Source organism: Oncorhynchus mykiss, chromosome 24 (assembly GCF_013265735.2).
Source record: "Oncorhynchus mykiss isolate Arlee chromosome 24, USDA_OmykA_1.1, whole genome shotgun sequence".
In the NCBI taxonomy this organism is placed as follows: Eukaryota; Metazoa; Chordata; class Actinopteri; order Salmoniformes; family Salmonidae; genus Oncorhynchus; species Oncorhynchus mykiss.
In genome coordinates this window covers 14,513,003-14,535,753 of record NC_048588.1, presented here as the reverse complement: position 1 = coordinate 14,535,753, position 22,751 = coordinate 14,513,003, and the positions used below count along the sequence as shown (strand labels likewise).

Here is a 22,751-nt window from a genome sequence, read left to right as displayed (position 1 = left end):
GTGTTGTTTTGTCTTGACACTGACTTACTCTAGTGTAACACCACAACAACAATAGAAGTGGAACAACACCTAGTGGATGTGGACAGTTATCATATACAGTACACATGAACTATGGTGTCACAGTGAAACAGGAAGTTCTATTGGCACCAACATGTATGGTAGGATGAGCAGCTGTCCTCTCTGTGGTGCTGATATTCCACCCTGACTGCTCCCTGCACTGTGTGTGTGTGTGTGTGTGTGTGTGTGTGTGTGTGTGTGTGTGTGTGTGTGTGTGTGTGTGTGTGTGTGTGTGTGTGTGTGTGTGTGTGTGTGTGTGTGTGTGTGTGTGTGCATGTATGCGTGCATATCTTGTGTGGTCTGTGTTGTAGCAGAGACAATGGGAGAGACAGGTGTTGAGACAGATGATCAGCAGTTTGGCATGGTCTCCTTAATCCCATATAAGACACACACATACACTGAACATGTCACACCCTGATCTGTTTCACCTGTCCTTGTTAATGTCTCCACCCCCTCCAGGTGTCACTTATTTCCCCCAGTGTATTTATCCCTGTGTTTCCTGTCTCTCTGTGCCATTTCGTCTTGTATGTTTAGTCAAGTCAACCAGCGTGTTTTTCCCGTACTCTCTTTGCTATTCTCCTTTTTCTAGTCCTCACGGTTTTGACTCTTGCCCTTTTCTGGACTCTGTACCCGCCTGCCTGACCATTCTGCCTGCCTTGACCACGAGCCGGTCTGCCACTCGGTACCTCCTGGACTCTGATCTGGTTTTGACCTTTTTGCCTGTCCACGACCATTCTCTTGCCTACCACTTTGGATTATTAAACGTTGTAAGACTCCAACCATCTGCCTCCTGTGTCTGCATCTGGGTCTCACCTTGTGCCTTGATAGAACAACAATGTTTCTTCCATTGTGAGGCTACAGAGCTGTCTGGCAAGCCCACACTACAGCATGTCAGCGTCCCAAATGGAACCCTTTTTCCTATAGAGTGCACTATTATTAACGAGGGGCTCTGGTCAAAAGTAGTGCACTATGTAGGGAATAGGGTACCTTTGGATGGAACCTATGATTCACCATACTGTTCTGCAAAACCCTCTGGTCTAGTGGTGTGTGCGGGTCAGCTGTTTATTTAACTGCATCCACCTACAATTGCTATTATAAACTGGGTGGTTCGAGCCCTGAATGCTGATTGGCTGAAAGTAATGGTATATCTGAGTGTCTCACCCGACCCTAACCAGCAAATATAGACAATGTGCTATAGCTTACAGCCAAAGACGGCGCAATGTTTTTTTTGTCAGAGGGTGCAGGATTTTGTTTTGGGGATTTATATATGTTCCTGCTTATAATTTCCGACATTTCTGTAGGGTATTTCATAGTCAACTTGTCTATATTAGATACATGAAGCTTCTCTTCTGTCATTATGTGTTGCCCTAGAAGACTAAATAAACCCTCGTTCAACAGAATAATGTCAGAAATTGATAGAATGAATGCTTCAATCCAGTTGACATTGGTAAAGTTTTCTCTGTCATCCTCTTTAGTGGAGCAAAGACGTTTAGGGATCCTGGAACAATGTGCAATAACTAAAACAACACGGGAAATATTTTCTGTACAAAATGTCGAAATGACATCAGTTTGACCGGTTGTAAGGAAATAGAAAGCTGTGAAAATGACCCAACACAGTATGTTTCTGAAAAGATTTTAGTTTGGCTTGGATGCATATTTTATATGGTTGAAATACTATCAGCGTATATGAGGCTGATAAACACCTATATACAGATGGTATCTAACGGAGCATTTGCATTCTCTGAAGATGCTGAAAAAAAAATCATAGTCTATTTCTCCACCTCTGTTCCTTAGTCAGATTTTGCCTACATTTTGTGTGTAATTGTACTGCAAGAAACTCTGCAGGAGTGAATATTAAGGTTATGTGAGAGGTTCTAGACCTACAGTCAGTGTCCGGATTTCAGCTTCTATTTAACCCATCTGAACAGTAGGCTACAGTTCCCTTGACTTGTCATAGACCTATTTGAAGTCCCTGTCTTGTGGCTGTTGAACATGTTTAGTGCCTCACAATCAATGCACATAACATAACTGCTATCATCCTCTTTCACCATTTCACCAAATCTTTCGCTGCTTGCATCTAGTCTATGAGACCAGGCTGTTCCCAAACATGACTGTTCTGGCCCTCCCTTCTCTTTATTTTCAACTCTCCTTCAGCAGCTTTTGTCTTATTGAATTAGACTCTGACATTGTCCTTTTGGATTGACATTAGCTTTTTCTGCCCGTTTCCAAAAACATTTTGCCATTGGTGTGTAGGATATGTGGCACCATACATTTAGGGCCTAAAGACTAGGCTTATGCACTAATGCCAGATAGCCTAAAATAATGACTTCTTAAGGTATTGTTTTCTCTTTATTCAACCCACCCACCTCTCTCTCTCTCTCTCTCTCTCTCTCTCTCTCTCTCTCTCTCTCTCTCTCTCTCTCTTTCTCTCTCTCTCTCTCTCTCTCTCTCTCTCTCTCTCTCTCTCTCTCTCTCTCTCTCTCTCTCTCTCTCTCTCTCTTTCTCTCTCTCTCTCTCTCTCTCTCTCTCTCTCTCTCTCTCTCTCTCTCTCTCTCTCTCTCTCTCTTTCTCTCTCTCTCTCTCTCTCTCTCTCTCTCTCTCTCTCTCTCTCTCTCTCTCTCTCTCTCTTTCCCTCTCTCTCTCTCTCTCTCTCTCTCTCTCTCTCTCTCTCTCTCTCTCTCTCTCTCTCTCTCTCTCTCTTTCTCTCTCTCTCTCTCTCTCTCTCTCTCTCTCTCTCTCTCTCTCTCTCTCTCTCTCTCTCTCTCTCTCTCTCTCTCTCTCTCTTTCTCTCTTTCTCTCTCTCTCTCTCAATTCAATTCAAGGGCTTTATTGTCAAGGGAAACATGTGTTAACATTACCAAAGCAAGTGAAGTAGATAATAAACAGAAGTGAAATAAACAATAAAAATGTACAGTAAACATTACACTCACCGAGGTTCCAAAAGAATAAAGACATTTCAAATGTCATATTATGTCTATATACAGTGTTGTAACGATGTACACATGGTTAAAGTACAAAAGGGAAAATAAATAAGCATAAATATGGATTGTATTTACAATGGTGTTTGTTCTTCACTGGTTGCCCTTTTCTTGTGGCAACAGGTCACAAATCTTGCTGCTGTGATGTCACACTGTGGTATTTTACCCAGTAGATATGGGAGTTTATCAAAATTGGATTTGTTTTTGAATTCTTTGTGGATCTGTGTAATCTGAGGGAAATATGTGTCTCTAATATGGTCATACATTTGGTAGGAGGTTAGGAAGTGCAGCTCTGTTTCCACCTCATTTTGTGGGCAGTGTGCACATAGCCTGTCTTCTCTTGAGAGACAGGTCTGCCTACAACGCCCTTTCTCAATAGCAAGGCTATGTTCACTTGTCACGTTGGTATGAATGAGACGGGAGACAAGCGCAGGAATGCATAATAGTGTTTTTTATTAAGCCCAAATTACGGAGTGCCGTAAAGGGTAGAAACCCAAAACAAAAGAGTGAGGTGCACCTCGAATAAATACACTAACGCACAGTGATTATCACACAGGACAAGACCCATAATCACCTGCACAATCCTCAATGGCACGAACAGACAGCACAGGTACTCACACGCACCAATGGGCATTGTAACAATAATGGACAGCCTAATAGAAACCAAAGGGCACACTTATGCATGTACTAATCAGTGGGAATAAGGGACAGGTGTGCGTAATGAAAGTTCTGAGGGATCCGTGACATCACTGAGTCTATGCATAGTCAACGCTTTCCTTAAATTTGGGTCAGTCACAATGGTCAGGTATTCTGCCACTGTGTACTCTCTGTTCAGGGCCAAGTAGCATTATTATATTTATATATATATTTTTATTTTCTCATGATTTGGTTGGGTCTAATTGTGTTGCTGTCCTGGGGCTCTGTGGGGTGGGTTTGTGATCAGAGCCCCGGACCAGCTTGCTTAGGGGACTCTTCTCCAGGTTCATCTCTCTGTAGGTGATGGCTTTGTTATGGAAGGTTTGGGAATCACTTCCTTTCAGGTAGTTGTAGATTGTAACGTCTCTTTTCTGGATTTAGATCATTAGGGTATCGGCCTAATTCTGCTCTACATGCATTATGTGGTATTTTACGTTGTACACGAAGGATATTTGAGCAGAATTCTGCATGCAGTCTTAATTTGGTGTTTGTCCCATTTTGTGGATTATTGGTTGGTGAGCAGAACCCAGACCTCACAACCAAAAAGGGCAATGGGTTATATAACTAATTCAAGTATTTTTAGCCAGAACCTAATTGACATGTCGAATTTGATGTTCCTTTTGATGGCATAGAAGGCCCTCCTTGCCTTGTCTCTTAGCTCGTTCACAGCTTTGTGGAAGTTACCTGTGGCGCTGATGTTTAGGCCGAGGTATGTATAGTTTTTTGCTTTCTCTTGGACAATGGTGTCTAGATGGAATTCGTATTTGTGGTCCTGGGAACTGGACCTTTTTTGGAACACCCTTATTTTTTGTCTAACTGAGATTTACTGTCAGGGCCCAGGTCTGGCAGAATCTGTGCAGAAGATCTAGGTGCTGCTGTAGGCCCTCTTTAGTTGGGGATAGAAGCACCAGATCATCAGTAAACAGTAGACATTTGACTTCAGATTATAGTAGGGTTCTAGTAGGGTGAGGCTGGGTGCTGCAGACTGTTCTAGTGCCCTTTGCCAGTTTGTTGATATATAGGGTGGGGCTTAAACTGCATCACTGTCTCACCCCACAGCCCTGTGGAAAGAAATGCTTGTGTTTTTTTGCCAATTTTAACCGCACACTTGTTGTTTGTGTACATGGATTTTATAATGTCGTATGTTTTTCCCACAACACCACTTTCCATAAATTTGTATTGCAGACCCTCATACCAAATTGAGTCAAAAGTTTTTTAAATCAACAAAGCATGAGTAGACTTTGCCTTTGTTTTGTTTTGTTTGTTTGTCAATTAGGGTGTGCAGGGTGAATATGTGGTCTGTACGGTTGTATATTGTTTTCACTGAGGAAATGTATGAGTCTCTCTCTCTCTCTCTCTTGAGCTCTCTCTCTCTCTTGCGCTCTCTCTCTTGTGCTCTCTCTCTCTCTCTCTCTCTCTCTCTCTCTGACTCACTGTGATTACATCTACTACTATTGTTCTTCAAAACCTCAGGTCGTCTTCTGTCCTCACCTGACAGAGAAGCATGACAAAGGGGAGTTGTGTTTGTTCCTGTGGTGGTGAATTGACTTGTGGTTCCTTGTGGTGAACTGTCATACATTGTAAGGTTTTTCTTTTGTTGTTTGTCTGTGTTTTTCCTGCTATAAACTGCTGTGTGGTGCGACATATTTACCTAATACAGGAACTAGGCCTATTCTCTGGAAGGGCATGAAAGTCACCCTGTGTGTGTCTGTGCGTGCTTGTGTGCCTGTTTGTGTGCCTGTCCACAGACAGACTATTCAGCCAGTGTTTGAGTTCGATAATTCCAGTCTCCACACTGAGAGATCAAATAACTGCAAAATGAATGTTATCATGATTTACAGTATGATTGCTACACTGTGTAGATGGGAGAAACTGTTGTCTGGGTGAATAGGGAGTGCATACAAAATAGCACCCTATTGCCTATAGTGCCCTACTTTTGACTAGAAATAGAGTGCCATTTGGGAGGCAAGCTCACATGTTGACCTGTACTGTTGAGGGGTGGGAGGGTGGGATCTGACATCACGCTGAGCATTCAAACATAGCTGTGAATTGCTTAGCCGTTATGGCATAGATCCGCTCTCCTCCCACCTCTTCCTACTCCCTCCTCTCCACCTCTCCTCTCCTCATGTCCCACCTCTCCCTCCTCTCACCTCGGAAGGAAGGAATTTTTACATCTGATTTCGAAGCTGGCAGAGCATGTTACAGCAGGTGGGACGGAGCTTGTTGTTCAGGTGAATACAGTGCCTTCAGAAAATATTCACACCCCTTGACTTTTTCCACATTTTGTTGTTACAGCCTGAATGTCATTGGTCTACACACAATACCCCATAATGTCAAAGTAGAATTATGTTTTTAGAAATTTTCACAAATTAATAAAGAAATTGAAAGATGAAATGTCTGGAGTCAATAAGTATTCAACCCTTTGTTGTGGCAAGCCTAAATAAGTTCAGGAGTAAGAATTTACTTAACAAGTCGCATAATTATTCGCGTTGACTCACTCTGTGTGCAATAATAGTGTTTAACATAATTTTTGAATGACTACCTCATCTCTGCACCCCACACATACAATTATCTGTAATTTCAAACACAGATCCAACAACAAAGACCAGGGAGGTTTTCCAATGCCTTGTTAAGAAGGGCACCTATTGGTAGATGGGTAAAATAAAGAAAAAGCAGATGTTGAATATCCCTTTGAGCATGGTGAAGTGATTAATTACACTTTGGATGGTGTATAAATACACCCAGTCACTACAAAGATACAGTCATCCTTCCCAACTTAGTTTCCGGAGAGGAAGGAAACCGCTCAGGGATTTCACCATGAGGACAATGGTGACTTTAAAACAGTTAGACTTTAAAGGCTGTGCTACGAGAAAACTGACGATGGATAAACAAAATCGTAGTTACTCCATAAATACTAACCTAAATGACAGAGTGAAAAGAAGGCCTATGCAGAATATAAATATCCTGTTGGAAATAAGGCACTGAAGTAAAACTGAAAAATTAATTGTAAAAAAAAAATAACTTTAAGTCCTGAATAGAACGCGTTATGTTTGGGGCAAATCCAACACATTAATAAGTACCACTCTTCATATTTTAAATAATGGTGGTGGCTGCATCATGTTATGGCCATCAGCAAGAACTAAGGATTTTTTTAGGCCTAAGCACAGGCAAAATCCTAGAGGAAAACCTGGTTCAGTCTGCTTTCCAACCGACACTGGGAGACAAATTCACCTTTCAGCAGGACAATAACCTAAAACGCAAGGTCAAATATACACTGGAGTTTCATAACAAGACGACATTGAATGTTCCTGAGTGGCCTAGTTTTGACTTAAATCGTCTTGAAAATCTATGGCAAGATTTGAAAATGTCTGTTTAGCAATGATCAACAATCAATTTGACAGAGCTTGAAGAATTTTAAAAGAATAATGTGCAAATATTGTACAATCCAGGTGTGCAAAGTTCTTACAGACTTACCAAGAAAGACTCACATCTGTAATTGCTTCCAAAGGTGATTCTAACATGTATTGACTTAGGGGTGTGAATACTTATGTCAATGAGATATTTCTGTATTTCATTTTTAATAGATTTGCAAAAAAATGTAACATCATATTTTCACTTTGTCGTTATTGGTGATTGTGTGTAGATGGGTGAGTTATTATTTTTTTTTAAACCATTTTGAATTCTAGCTGTAACACAACAAAATGTGGAATAAATCAAGTGGTATGAATACTTTCTGAAAGCTCTGTACATTTCCATTGTATATAGTGCCTGTGCATGTGTGTGTGTGTGTGTGCCTGTGCGTGTGCACGTCTCTGTGGCAGTGCATGTGTGTGCACGTGTATCACATAGGCAGCCAGCTGCTCACCCACACGCCTGACTCTACCTCACCGTAATCACAGAGCAGCAGCATGGAAATGGCAGGCTTGATGATGGGACAGTGCAGTATTTCAGGTCATGTTTACCCCCTCTCTTCCCATTGTCATTTCAACCAGCGCCTTGATCATCTCCACTCACACATGGATGTTTGAGAAATTGTTTTGTGACATCAGGGATGGAGGTGTCCTGTGGTTATGGTGTATTACCTATTTATGCATGCGCCCCAAAGGGTACCATATTCCCTATATAGTGCACTACTTTTGACCAGAGCCCATGTAGTGCACTATATAGGGAATTGGGTGCTACTTGGGATGCAAACTATGTGTAATCTCTGTTCTTCCTTCTCTCCTGACCAGGATAAAGAGGATGACATGACTTTATGTGTTAATGTCAGCTCTTGCTTACGCACCAGTTTATCTGCAAAGCAACTCTGATTGCAGTGTAATATCTAATACAACACTAGGCTAGAACATGTGTGAGTTTGTTCAAGGTCTAGCCTGTTCTCAAAGATAAGGGACATTGCAATAAAGCATAATGAGATTCAAGTCAAATCTAAATATTGAAAACTAGTCTTCAGTAGTAATCTCTGTTTAGGTCTGATGCTACCTGCTGTTGGCCACAGATAAACCAAATGAGATGCAGATCCAGTCTCCTGGGTGTTCTAAGGCTAACAGCTAATTGCGCTCTGAAGATTAGAACAATTCATTCACTCTGGCTCCATTCCAATATGGCCTGGTCAAAAGTAGTGCATTAAATAGGGAATACAGTGCCATTTAGGACACAGTCTGTGTTGATAATCTTGGGTCCCTGGGGGAGGAGGAGGAGGGTCTAGACCCGGCAGCAGCACCCGTCTCGCCGCTATTGTCTTCGGGGGCCTTCCCAAATGGTACCCTATTCCCTATATAGACTTTTGACCATAGTCCTATAGGTTGGTTAAAAGTAGTGCATTATATATGGAGAAGGGTGCCATTTGAGACAGCCCTGGTCCTTTTGTATCACATTCACATCCTTCAAAGTCTTTGAAATCCCCCCCCCCTCTCTCTCTCTCTCTCTCTCTCTCTCTCTCTCTCTCTCTCTCTCTCTCTCTCTCTCTCTCTCTCTCTCTCTCTCTCTCCCTCTCCCTCTCCCTGGGGCTCTGTGGGGTCTGTTTGTGTTTGTGAACAGAGCCCCAGGACCAGCTTGCTTAGAGGACTCTTCTACAGGTTCATCTCTCTGTAGGTGATGGCTCTTTTCAGGTGGTTGTAGAATTTAACGTCTCTTTTCTGGATTTAGATTATTAGCGGGTATCGGCCTAATTCTGCTCTACATGCATTATGTGGTATTTTACATTGTACACGGAGGATATTTTGCAGAATTCTGCATGCAGAGTCTTCATTTGGTGTTTGTCTAATTTTGTGAATTCTTGGTTGGTGAGTGGATCCCAGACCTCACAACCATAAAGGGCAATGGGATCTAAGACTGATTCAAGCATTTTTTTAGCCAGATCCTAATTGATATGTCGAATTTGATGTTCCTTTTGATGGCATAGAAGGTCCTTCTTGCCTTGCCTCTCAGATTGTTTACAGCTTTGTGGAAGTTACCTCTGTTTAGGCCGAGGTATGTATCGTTTTTTTGTGTGCTCTAGGTTAACGATGTCTAGATGGAATTCGTATTAGTGGTCCTGGCAACTGGACCTTTTTTGGAACACCTTTATTTTTGTATTCCTGAGATTTACTGTCAGGGCCCACTCACACTGTCTATCTCTTTCTCTCTCTCAGAGGTAAATCAATTGTTTCAGTAAACCATCTTAAACACTGTAGGCTACAGTGTAAAGGTGTTGCCGTGAATTTGATAGTAATTTACAGGACGCTAATTGGCAAGTACATTTCTGTATTTCATATTGCAGTATGCCTAATGTAATCTAAATACAGTATCAATCAAATTCAATTAAATGTATTTATAAAGCCCTTACATCAGCTGATGTCACAAAGTGCTGTACAGAAACCCAGCATAAAACCCCAAACAGCAGGCAATGCAGGTGTAGAAGCACGGTGGCTAGGAAAAACTCCCTAGAAAGGCTGGAACCTAGGAAGAAACCTAGAGAGGAACCAGGCTATGAGGGGTGGCCAGTCCTCTTCTGGCTGTGCCAGGTGGAGATTATAACTGAACATGGCCATGTTAAAATGTTCATAGATGACCAGCAGGGTCAGATAATAATAATCACAGTGGTTGTAGAGGGTGCACAGGTCAGAACCTCAGGAGTAAATGTCAGTTGGCTTTTCATAGCCGATCATTCAGAGTATCTCTACCGCACCTGCTGTCTCTAGAGAGTTGAAGACAGCAGGTCTGAGACAGGTAGCACGTCCGGTGAACAGGTCAGGGTTCCATAGCCGCAGGCAGAACAGTTGAAACTGGAGCTGCAGCACGACCAGGTGGACTGGGGACAGCAAGGAGTCATCAGGCCAGGATTTCCTGAGGCATGGTCCTAGGGCTCAGGTCCTCCGAGAGAAAGAGAGAGAGAGAAAGAGAGAGAGAGAGAGATTGCAGGGAGGAAGGATAACACAGAACCCCCACCCCCCCTAACTAAGAGAGAGAGAGAGAGAGAGAGAGAGAGACTGCAGGGAAGAGGGATAACACAGAACCCCCCCTGCCCCCCTAACTAAGCGAGAGAGAGAGAAAGAGAGATTGCAGGGAGGAAGGATAACACAGAACATCTGTCTATGCTCTCTGGAATGCTGGAAATGCAGGAGAATGTAAAAGGAATGGGAATGGAATGGGAATATTGAGTCAAGGACAGAGGTATTGCTGCAATGTTCTACAAAAGAGTGTTATCTCATTGTGGTATTTTATTCATTGTCCTTGGGTGGTGTAAATATTGTGACTGTTGCGTAAGAGTACCATTTGAAATGTAATGTCTGAAATTCAGCCTGCGCCCCAAATGGCACCCTATTCCGTATATAGTGCACTCATTTTAACCAGGGCCCTATGGATGCAGCCCCCGATGTGCCTATTGTCTTGTTTGGGAAGGTGATTTTAGCGGTTTTACACAAATTTGAAGTTAAGTGAAGAGCAGTCTCTCAGACTTGGCTGAGCACAACATGATTTGTTGCTGGCAGGCAGCAGGCCTTCAACCATACAGCCACATGTTGCAGCTGGCTTCTCTCTCTCTCTCTCTCTCTCTCTCTCTCTCTCGCCAACTCTCTCTCTCTGTCCTCCCTCTTTCCGTCTCTGTTCTATAGGAACCACAATCTCTTGACATTCCTCTTCTGTCCTGACAGTCCGTCTGATTCATTCCACTGAATAGAGACAATATAGAGGAAAGGCAAGAGGGATGACAGTGCACTTTGTTTTTGTCATACCAGAGAGATGTGTGCAATGCTCTTGACAGATTAAAATATGTTGTGCAGCCTTGTGTCCCAGTTTACTGAGAGGTTTATTACTGAATGAGCCCTCATTTCATCTGGTGTCCTGGGGACCCTAAAGGGATCTGCATGATGCCCATCCGAAACAGTTTAGAACAGTTTGTGCATATATTATGACAACATTTTGTAAAGTTTTTGTTAGTTTTGGTCTTCTGCAAGGTTTTCTGGGCTGTTCGTGCACACAACATTTTTTCTCAAGGCAAGCTGTAGCCGAAGTCTACGCCCCTTCGTCGGTGAATGGTCAACAGGAGAGATTCTTCAATGTTTGTTGTCATTCAGCTAGAGACTAATAGTTTGCATGCAAGTTTTTTCACTTTCCGAAATACTGCACCAGACATCTTAGTTAGATGTAAAATTGTGCAACTAAGATCTCGGTAAAAACATCAGAAGGAAAAACATCAGAAGGAAAATCATCAGAAGGAAAAACATCAAAAGGAATGACAGATGTCTTGAGTGATAGAATAATTCTGAGATTATTTTCTGGCTACAGTGTCTCAAAATGGACAAACAGTACCATATCTGATATTTTCTAGTTTTTTCAAGTGAAGGTCTTTTTATTAAGGAAGCATGTGAGAACACTCATTCGGAAGTCGGCTAGGCACCAGCCTATGATTGCGTCATGACCCCTGTCAATCACAACTTTGTCCAATGGGCTCTCTGTTAGAGGGAGGGAATTCTATATACTATACATCAGCAGAAGATGAAGAGGTGTGTCATAATGGAAAATAAAATAGAAATACCCAGTAGAAACATTGTAATCAACTCTAGAGGAACAGCAGTATCCTGTTTCTGGCCCTGGCATGCTTGCATCTCTAGCTGTTGGTTGTCTTGGCAGACTCACCTAGGCCCTCCGGCCATGTCTTCACATAGCTGTCATAGCAGCCTGCGGGTTGGGGAAACAGCTCTATATTGCTCACCGCTCACCAGCAGAGCAATATCCCATCAACCCTGCCTCCTGTCAATCTACCACCTGAATCACACATAGAGACGTGCACGTGCGCTCACCCACACGCATGCACGCAAGCATGTACGCACACATATACACACACACATACACACTGTTGTTGTAAGATTTTAGTTCACGGCTAGATACTAGGTACTGTGTCATTACATTAGCCAGTTAGGATTGAGACAATTAAGTAAGCTCTGCACAGCACAGCTCAACTCAACTGCTTTTCAGACCAGGTGCTCTCTTTTCCCTAATTTAGTCGTTCCTCCTCTCTCTCTCTCTCTCTCTCTCTCTCTCTCTTTCTCTCTCTCTCTCTCACTCTCTCTCTCTCTCTCTCTCTCTCTCTCTCTCTCTCTCTCTCTCTCTCTTTCTTTCTCTCTCTCTCTCTCTCTCTCTCTCTCTCTCTCTCTCTCTCTCTCTCTCTCTCTCTCGCTCTCTCTCTCGCTCTTGCTCTCTCTCGCTCTCTCTTTCTCTCTCTTCTCGAAACATTGAGCTGTGTTTGACTAGAGCTGTTCCCAGCCCTAACCCTAACCCCTGGTCACACAGAACCTGGAACAGACAGACCCTGTCTGTGTCCCAAATGGCACTTTATTCCATATGTAGTTTGCTGCTTTTGACCAGGGCCTCTGCACTATATTGGGGATAGGGTGCCATTTGGGAGGCAGGCAGGACCTCTTCACCTCAGCAGCTGAGTCAGATGAGACCAGAGGAAGACAAAGGCAGCCTTTCACTAAAACAGCAATTATTTCAACATGTTCCTCCAACTGTTGCCCCAATGTTGTTCATAAGAGCTGGCAAAGGGAATAATTAGTCCTCTCCTCTCCTCTCCTCTCCTCTCCTCTCCTCTCCTCTCCTCTCCTCTCCTTTCCTCTCCTCTCCTCTCCTCTCCTCTCCTCTCCTCTCCTCTCCTCTCCTCTCCTCTCCTCTCCTCTCCTCTCCTCTCCTCTCCTCTCCTCTCCTCTCCTCTCCTCTCCTCTCATCTCCTCTCCTCTCCTCTCCTCTCCTCTCCTCTCCTCTCCTCTGCCTCTTCTACACTGAAAAAAATATAAACGTAAAGTGTTGTTCCCATGTTTCATGAGCTGAAATAAAAGATCCCAGAAATGTTCCATAAGCTTATATCTCTCAAATGTTGTGGACAGATTTGTTTACATCCCTGTAAGTGAGTAATTATCCTTTGGCAAGATAATCCATCCACCTGACAGGTGTGGCATATCAAGAAACTGATTGAACAACATTATTATTAAACAGGTTTACCTTGTGCTGGGGGCAATAAAAGGCCACAAATGCGCAGTTTTGTCACACAGCACAATGCTACAGATGTCCCAAGTTTTGAGGAATTGTGCAATTGGCATGCTGACTGCAGGAATGTCCACATGAGCTGTTGCCAAATAATGTAATGTTAATTTCTCCACCGTAATCCTCCTCCAACCTTGTTTTGTTTTGGCAGAATGTCCCACTGGCCTCACAACCGCGTTGTTTGGACGAGCGGTTTGCTGATGTCAACGTTGTGAACAGAGTGCCCCATGGTGGTTCAGGGGTTATGGTATGGGCAGACATAAGCTATGGACAACAAACACAATTGCATTTTATCGATGGCAATTTTAATGCACAGAGATACCGTGACGAGATCCTAAGGCCCATTGTGGTGCCATTCATCCACCGCCATCACCTCAAATTTAAGCATGATAATGCACGTGACACATGTCACAAGGATCTGTACACAATTCTTGGAAGCTGAAAGTGTCCCAGTTTTTCCATGGCCTGCATACTCACCATACATGTCACCCATTGAGCATGTTTGGGATGCTCTGGATCGACGTGCACGACAGTATATTTCAGTTCCCGCCAATATCCAGCAACTTCGCACAGCCATTGAAGAGGAGTGGGACAACATTTCACAGGCCACAATCAACAGTCATCAACTCTATGCGAAGGAGATGTGTCGCGCTGCATGAGGCAAATGGTGGTCACACCTGATACTGACTGGTTTTCTGATCTACGCCCCTACTTTTTTTTTATGGCATCTGTGACCAACAGATGCATTTCTGTATTCCCAGTCATGTGAAATCCATAGATCAAGGCCCACTGAATCTATTTCAATTGACTGATTTCCTTATATGAACTGTAACTTAGTAAAGTCTTTGAAATTGCTGCATTTAGCGTTTATATTTTTGTTCAGTATAGTTCTGGGAGAGTATCTCCATTCATTCAGGAGCAGGCTACTGAACTGGTTGGAGTTTTCCTGCTTTGTGTCTCGTTCCAAAGTCGTGTCATTTTGCACACAGAGGTCAGAGATCATAACAGACCCTATAAGACACTGTAGTAAAGATGATTTGTATCTGCTCGTTCAGACAACAACAAAACCAAATAGGACCACCAAGGACACTAAAGGAATGTCATTCAACCTAGCAGCATGCAACAGAACCAAAAGGGTTTTCTCTCTAGTTACACTGTAGACTTCTGACTCTTTCCAGATTATGTCGCCATTGAACACTACTGTATGTGAAACACCACAGGAAAATCGCTATATTAACTGTTTTACCTAAAGAAAACATCTAAACCTCTTTCCTTACAACTATGGCACATTTCATTTAGATATGACAATACTGTACAAGCATAACAGTACTATTTCTTGTGTGTATGACTGTTCTCTGATGTTTGGATGTACTGGTATGTTAGGGCGGGGTTGGTTGATCATAAACCTCTTAAACTAGATATATAGAGTACCGTGACAACGGCAGGACATAGAACAGCTTTCCAAGGAGATGGCAGAAGATATTGTTGACAGAGAAAGATATCCATGACTGTATAGCAGAGTATTTTATGAATGAGAGTAAGACAGAGGAGGTCAGAGTGCAGCAGGGGCTGATTTGTGATTATGGCTTCAATAGAGAGGAGGAAAGAGGATGGGAGGAAGATGGGTTAGGAAGATCAGGGAGAGGGGGTGAGGAGAGGGTATAGATGAATGCAGCCGCTCTCTCTCTCTCTCTCTCTCTCTCTCTCTCTCTCTCTGGAGTGGAGTGGATTTCAGGGTGATTTACAAAGAGTGAGCTCCTTTGGCATTCTTCATTAGCTACTTTAGCCAATCAGGTGGCCCCTAATGAATGTAAATAACACACACTCAGCCAATCAGCAGACAGCAGCTGTAGTGCACCCCCTCATGTGTGTGTGTGTGTGTTACTCTTCATATCACCCTCTGATGAGCTCTATATGACAGGCTTGTAGTTAGTTCTAAGAGTGACTCTATCTCCTACTGAGTGCAGACAGAGTTCTATATGACAGGCTTCTAGTTAGTTCTAAGAGTGACTCTATCTCCTACTGAGTGCAGACAGAGCTCTATATGACAGGCTTCTAGTTAGTTCTAAGAGTGACTCTATCTCCTACTGAGTGCAGACAGAGCTCTATATGACAGGCTTCTAGTTAGTTCTAAGAGTGACTCTATCTCCTACTGAGTGCAGACAGAGCTCTGTTCCCCCTGGACTTCTCTGGATCAGGTTAGTTCAGACTCCTTCCTTTACTAGTCTAATGTTGTGCAGAGCTGCCATCAATGACTCCTGTCTGTCATTCAGTAATGGACAGCACATGGCTGAACTAAAGTAGATTAGTTATGACTAACTTCACATTTTAACTGTATTATTTTGGACAAACAAGGCACTATCACTGTGGCAAATACTTCACATACCTTATTATGTCTCTGTTTGACACATTTCCCTATAACATAGCAGCATATCATTGACCCTGAGAAGATCCTTTGGAACTCCTTATCTCTGCTATCTGTGTCTTTATATTTTAACCAGCTACAGCAGGATATCAAGGCATGTTGCCACTCCTCCTCAGTAGGAATCCACTCTGCTGTGCCTGACTGCCATGCTGTTGCATCCAGATAGGATGATACACGCACGCATGCACACACACACACACACACATTCTGAGTCCAGTGACAATAGAGTCATTAGCTCACTGTCTTCACAGCCAAACTTGTTGTGTTAGCTGGAACCACATATTACCTTGTTCTCTTACCGTGCCAAATACTACTCCTCTCCCTCACTTCATCTCTATCTCCCCCCTCCCTCTCTCTCCTATCTCTTCTCTCCTCCCTGTTCCACCTCCCACACAAATGCACACACTCACTCTCACACTCCTTGCCCTTACTTACACATATTCTGAATGGCTTAGTCAGAGCGCTAGCAACATGCATAAAGGTATCCAGCGTTAACCTCCACTAAGCCCTGAGGGAGGACAGATAGGTATAGTTGAGGAATAACTGAGGAAGAGTTGAACTGCAGAGGAAGACCTGCTTGAGTGGCTTCACTTCTGACAGGAGACTCTTCTACTCTCTCTTTTCACTCTCTCTTCTACTGTTGTCTCTTCTGACAGACTCTCTTAGTCCCTCTCTCCCTCACTCTCTATCCTGCTCTCTCTTTTGTCTTAAGAGAACTGTGGCTTCACTATGGGACTCTGTCTCGCTCCAGTGTTTTGTTGCTGTGGTCTCAGTTTGTCTGTTTAGACAACAAACAGGACTATTCTTCATCTAACAGGTAAGACTCTACTTGTGTCTCAAATGGCACCCTATTCCCTATATAGTGCATAACTTTAGACCAAAACTTTAGACCTATCCATATCGGTCCGGGTCAAAAGTAGTGCACTATAAAGGGAATAGGGTTCCATTTTCTGTCGGTTTGTTTTTTGTTTTCATTGCCCTATTAGACATTTTCCATCTCTGACATGTCAGTCCTGGTGTCCTCACCGTGGGTTAGTGTGAGCTGTAGAGGTTAAAACTGCTGTTACAACTCTCTGCCTTAATCAAGTTGTATTACTTTGTACTTTGTTTGTCTATGTTCACATCTAACTCTATATCTATGTTCACATCCAACTCTATATCTATATTCACATCCAACTCGATATCTATGTTCACATCCAACTCTATATCTATGTTCACATCCAACTCTATATCTATGTTCACATCCAACTCTATATTCACATCCAACTCTATATCTATGTTCACATCCAACTCTTTATCTATATTCACATCCAACTCTATATTCACATCCAACTCTATATCTATATTCACATCCAACTCTATATCTATATTCACATCCAACTCTTTATCTATATTCACATCCAACTCTATATTCACATCCAACTCTATATCTATATTCACATCCAACTCTATATTCACATCCAACTCTATATCTATATTCACATCCAACTCTACATCTATATTCACATCCAACTCTATATCTATATTCACATCCAACTCTATATCTATATTCACATCCAACTCTATATCTATATTCACATCCAACTCTATATCTATATTCACATCCAACTCTATATTCACATCCAACTCTATATCTATATTCACATCCAACTCTATATCTATGTTCACATCCAACTCTTTATCTATATTCACATCCAACTCTATATTCACATCCAACTCTATATCTATGTTCACATCCAACTCTATATCTATATTCACATCCAACTCTACATCTATATTCACATCCAACTCTATATCTATGTTCACATCCAACTCTATATCTATATTCACATCCAACTCTACATCTATATTCACATCCAACTCTATATCTATGTTCACATCCAACTCTATATCTATATTCACATCCAACTCTATATCTATATTCACATCCAACTCTATATCTATGTTCACATCCAACTCTATATCTATGTTCACATCCAACTCTATATCTATATTCACATCCAACTCTATATCTATGTTCACATCCAACTCTATATCTATGTTCACATCCAACTCTATATCTATATTCACATTCAACTCTATATCTATATTCACATCCAACTCTATATCTATGTTCACATCCAACTCTATATCTATGTTCACATCCAACTCTATATCTATATTCACATTCAACTCTATATCTATATTCACATCCAACTCTATATCTATGTTCACATCCAACTCTATATCTATGTTCACATCCAACTCTATATCTATGTTCACGTCCAACTCTATATCTATATTCACATCCAACTCTATATCTATATTCACATCCAACTCTATATCTATATTCACATCCAACTCTATATCTATATTCACATCCAACTCTATATCTATATTCACATCCAACTCTTTGATTGTGTTTGTAGATCAATTTTATAGAAGACAAAAAAATATCTAAAACATTTGTATGTTTCTTAAATTGAAGAAAATAGTTCAGATAAAATTTAACAAGAGATTGAATTCCTCAGTTGTGGGATCTGTTTCACAGAATAAAAACATGTAGAGACTTGGGTTTAATATTTTATTGAGAATCAACCAATTTTCCATCCCGAGAAAGTTGAAAGCAATTACTGGGCTTGCCGGTATTCTCGAAGTGCTATTTAAAAGCGTGAAATACAATCCCCCCCAAAATCAGACATGATTATACCGCTAGAAATGGCTAAATATACACATGCACTAATGATTTCTTGTTGTATTATTTGCAATTTAATCAACTCAAAGTTCTCTGAAAGTCTCCACACTATTTTGTTGATGTAGCCTAGTTTTAATGAAGGCCTATGAAGCACTACTGGTCAAATATTATGAGGTTATTACAGTGTTGTTATAATTAGGCAACATAAATGTTAGCCTACATTTGACTGAAAGATGCATCATGGTACTTTTCTCTCCCCTTGCACCTGGCTATCGGGGGAATTTGGGAAAGTTGTGGCTGTTTTTACTTTATGATATCCGCCTATTGTGCTAATCAAACAGATAAACGTAGCGGCGATTCAGCACCATGGATAGCGCCGTGGTTGATCATTGCCCGTGAATCTAAACCGCTGTGCATCATGTGCTATTCTAAGGTAGGCTATATTTTACATAAAAGCTAACATTTTCTTCCTGCATTCGTTATCATTCATTAGCCCAAAAAAATCTATGACATTTCTAGCAAATTCTAGTCAATGATCATCTCTCAAGGTCTTGTTTTAAAATGTTTGTCACAGCATAAAATACATGAATCGCAAGCCTTCTGGCTACACCAACTTGGACTATAAAATGAAATACAGAGATTATTATTTTCCGTTATCTGGAACTGAACACCCTCCTCTGCAACTGGATCCTGGACTTCCTGACGGGCCGTCCCAGGTGGTGAGGGTAGGCAACAACACATCTTCCTGGCCATGCACAACTCCCAACGTCATCATTAATACGTTTGTTGAAGACACAACTGGGGTAGGCCTGATCACCGACGACGTTGAGACAGCCTATAAGGAGGAGGTCAGTGACCTGGTAGTGTGGTGCCAGAACAACAACCTCTTCCTCAATGTCAGCAAAACGAAGGAGCTGATCCTGGGTTACAGAAAACAGGAGGGCTGAGCACACCCCCATCCACATCGACTGGGCTGAGGAGCTGGTTGAGAGCTTCAAGTTCCTCTGTGTCCACATCACTAAGGAATTAACATGGTCCACACACACCAACACAGTCATGAAGAAGGCACAACAATGCCTCTTCCCCCAAGATTTGGCTTGGGCCCTCAGATCCTCAAAAAGTTTTACAGCTGCACCATTGTGGCTGCATCATCGCTTGGTATGTCAACTGCTTGGCATCCAACCAAAAGGCACTACAGAGGGTAGTGCGTACGGCCGAGTACATCACTGGGGTTGAGCCCCTTGCAATCCAGGACCTCTATACAAGGAGGTGTCAGAGGAAGGCCCTAAGAATTGTCAAAGACTCCAGCCCCCCAAGTCATAGATTGTTCCCTCTGATACCACAAGGCTGGACCCTGAACAGGACCCTGAACAGCTTCTACTCCCTAACCATAAGACTGCTAAATAGTTAATTAAATAGTTAACCAAATAGCTACTCGGACTATCTGCATTGACCCCTTTTATACTCATTCTTTTGACTCATTACGTACGCTGCTGCTACTGCTTATTTTCTTATTATTATACTGGTACTATGTGAATATAGCCAAGTTATTGTTACTCATTGTGTATTTATTCCTTGTGTTATTATTATATAAGGCGGAGTGATTTCTGTATAGTGCCACTTTAAATATGCACTATGCAGAAATTGCTCCTCCCTTCCCTGGCTCTTAAAATTTGAATAGTTCGCCTAATTTCAGTTTATGTGACAAAAAAAGCAAGTATTGTGTAAAGAATCATTGTACCATTTAAATCTCTGTGAAATATGTATTCCATAATCAAAAATGTTGTATTTTCAGCTGTTTGAAGCAGGTGTACAAAACCAAAAGTAAAAGATGCAAAACTTAACTTAAAACATAGAAAAACAAATAGCGCACATAGAACAGATCTACAGATCTACAGCATTTGTGTATTTGAGCAGTTGTTATAAGAGCTAGAGTCAGGGCCATGGTCCAAGATGCAGCAGCTGCTTGGCTCTCAGGGCAGCAGGGTATGTGTGTGTGTGTGTGTGTGTGTGTGTGTGTGTGTGTTTGTGTGTGTGTGTGTGTGTGTGTGTGTGTATGTGTGTCAACAGAGCAGCAGGCTATACTGTAGCTACATGGGCACCAGATCTCTGATTCTCCATAGCTGTTTCATGGATAGCTGTGTGTCAGCTTAGGAGTCATCCATTACACCATACACACGTACAAAAAGGTGCTATCTAGAACCTAAAAGGGTTATTTTACTGTCCCAATAGGAGAACCCTTTGAAGAACCCTTTTTTGTTCCAGGGTAGAAACCTTTGTTTCCCGGTAAAACCCTATTAGGTTCCATGTAGAACTCTTTCCACAGAAACCAAAAAGGTTTCTACCTTGAATCAAACAGGGTTCTCATATGGGATAGCCGAAGAACCCATTTTTGCAACCATTTTTTCTAAGTGTGTACAGATCAACCATACTAATAAATAACCATCCATTACAGCATACAGATCATCCATACTAATCAATAATCATCCATTTGTCACGCCCTGACCATAGAGAGCCCTCGGGGTTCTCTATGGTGTTTTAGGTCAGGGCGTGACTAGGGGGTTTTCTAGTTTTCATTTTCTATGTTGGTGTGAGTATGGTTCCCATTTGGAGGCAGCTGATGATCGTTGCCTCTAATTGGGGATCATACTTAGTGTGGTCCTTTTCCCACCTGCGTTGTGGGATAGTGTTTGTGTTTAGTGCTATGTGCACTACGAACTTTGGCGGGAGTCGCCAAGGAGTATAGGAGGACAGTGACGACGCCGGGGTCCGCGGCCACAGAAACCCCAACATTTCGGTCGAGGCAAGGAGAGAGCCAGAGACCGTCGGGGAGTCGATGGAGCAGTGTGAGGAGGGAGATCGGAGAGAGATGATGGTTAGGTGTATTCTGCAGCGCATTCGCCCTGAAGAGCGCCTTCCCCAGCCCGGTATGTTCTGTGCCGGCTTTCCCGCACTCGCCCTGAAGAGCGTGTCATCAGTCCGGTGAAACCTGTGCCGGCTCCACGCACCAGGCCTCCAGTGCGCCTCCCCAGCCCGGTACATCCTGTGCCGGCTCCCCGCAATCGCCCTGAAGAGCGTGTCATCAGTCAGGTGAAACCTGTGCCGGCTCCACGCACCAGGCCTCCAGTGTGCCTTCCCAGCCCGGTACATCCTGTGCCGGCTCAAAGTCCAGACCTTCCAGCGATGGTTCACAGTCCAGACCTTCCAGCGACGGTTCACAGTCCAGATCTTCCAGCGACGGTTCACAGTCCAGACCTTCCAGCGATGGTTCACAGTCCAGAGCTTCCAGCGACGGTTCACAGTCCAGACCTTCCAGCGATGGTTCACAGTCCAGAGCTTCCAGCGACGGTTCACAGTCCAGAGCTTCTAGCGACGGTTCACAGTCCAGACCTTCCAGCGACGGTTCACATTCCAGACCTTCCAGCGGCGGTTCACAGTCCAGAACTTCCAGCGATGGTTCACAGTCCGGTGCCATGACCGGCGCCTTCCTCTGCTCCGGTGACCAGTCCAGGCACAGCGTCCAGTCCCGCTCCATAGCCGGAGTCTTCCTCTGCTCCGGTGCCCATCTCAGGCACGACGTCCAGTCCCGCTCCATGGCCGGAGCCTTCCTCTGCGCTGGTGCACAGTCCAGTCCAGGCACGGCGTCCAGTCCTGCTCCATGGCCGGAGCCTTCCTCTGCTCCGGTGCCCAGTCCGGGCACGGTGTTCAGGCTGGCTTCATGGCCGGATCAGCAGTCTGAGCGTGTGCCCAGTCCAGGCACGGCGTCCAGTCCCGCTCCATGGTCGGAGTCTTCCTCTGCTCCGGTGCCCAGTCCAGGCACAGCATTCAGCCCGGCTTCATGGCCAGATCCGCGGTCTGAGCGGGTGATACGTCCCGCACCGGAGCCACCACTGACGCTAGTTGCCCACCCTAACGCGCCCCATCTAGGTTCAGGATTTGCGGTCGGAGTCCGCACCTTTGGGGGGGGATTCCGAGGGCTCTCTGACTATAGAGAGCCCTCGGGGTTCTAATCAATAATCATTCATTTCACCATACAGATTAACCATACTAATAAATCATCATTCATTACACCATGCAGATCAACCATACTAATCAATGGACTTCTAGCTCTCCATACATACAGAAGGCAAAGTTCTTGTACAGAGAATATGAGGACAGTTGCAAAGGCATTCATGACTGAGTTTAAGCTGTAGCATGACCTCACAGTTGGGGTTAGTGTATCTATCTGTGAAATGTAGGGAATGCAGTTGCTGATGTAACTTTGTTATCAGCTTGTTTGGAAAGAGCTGTCTGAGAAAAGCCTCCCTTTGTACCCTGAGACAGATGGGGATCCCTACACAGAGTGGAGTGCTAATGGAATGTGTGTGTGTACAGCTGCTGCTGTCAAGAGTAGCTATAT

At 43.2% G+C, this 22,751-nt stretch overlaps 1 protein-coding gene across 1 annotated transcript in view; it reads left to right on the top strand.

Annotated features, from left to right (window-relative positions):
- Positions 1-16,126: 16,126 nt before the first annotated feature.
- Positions 16,127-22,751, top strand: part of LOC110503811 (stAR-related lipid transfer protein 13) — a 114,867-nt gene continuing 108,242 nt past the window's right edge. The window contains exon 1 of the mRNA XM_036961219.1: positions 16,127-16,495. The gene's annotated coding sequence lies outside the window, so the exon portion shown is untranslated. The remainder of the gene's footprint in view (positions 16,496-22,751) is intronic.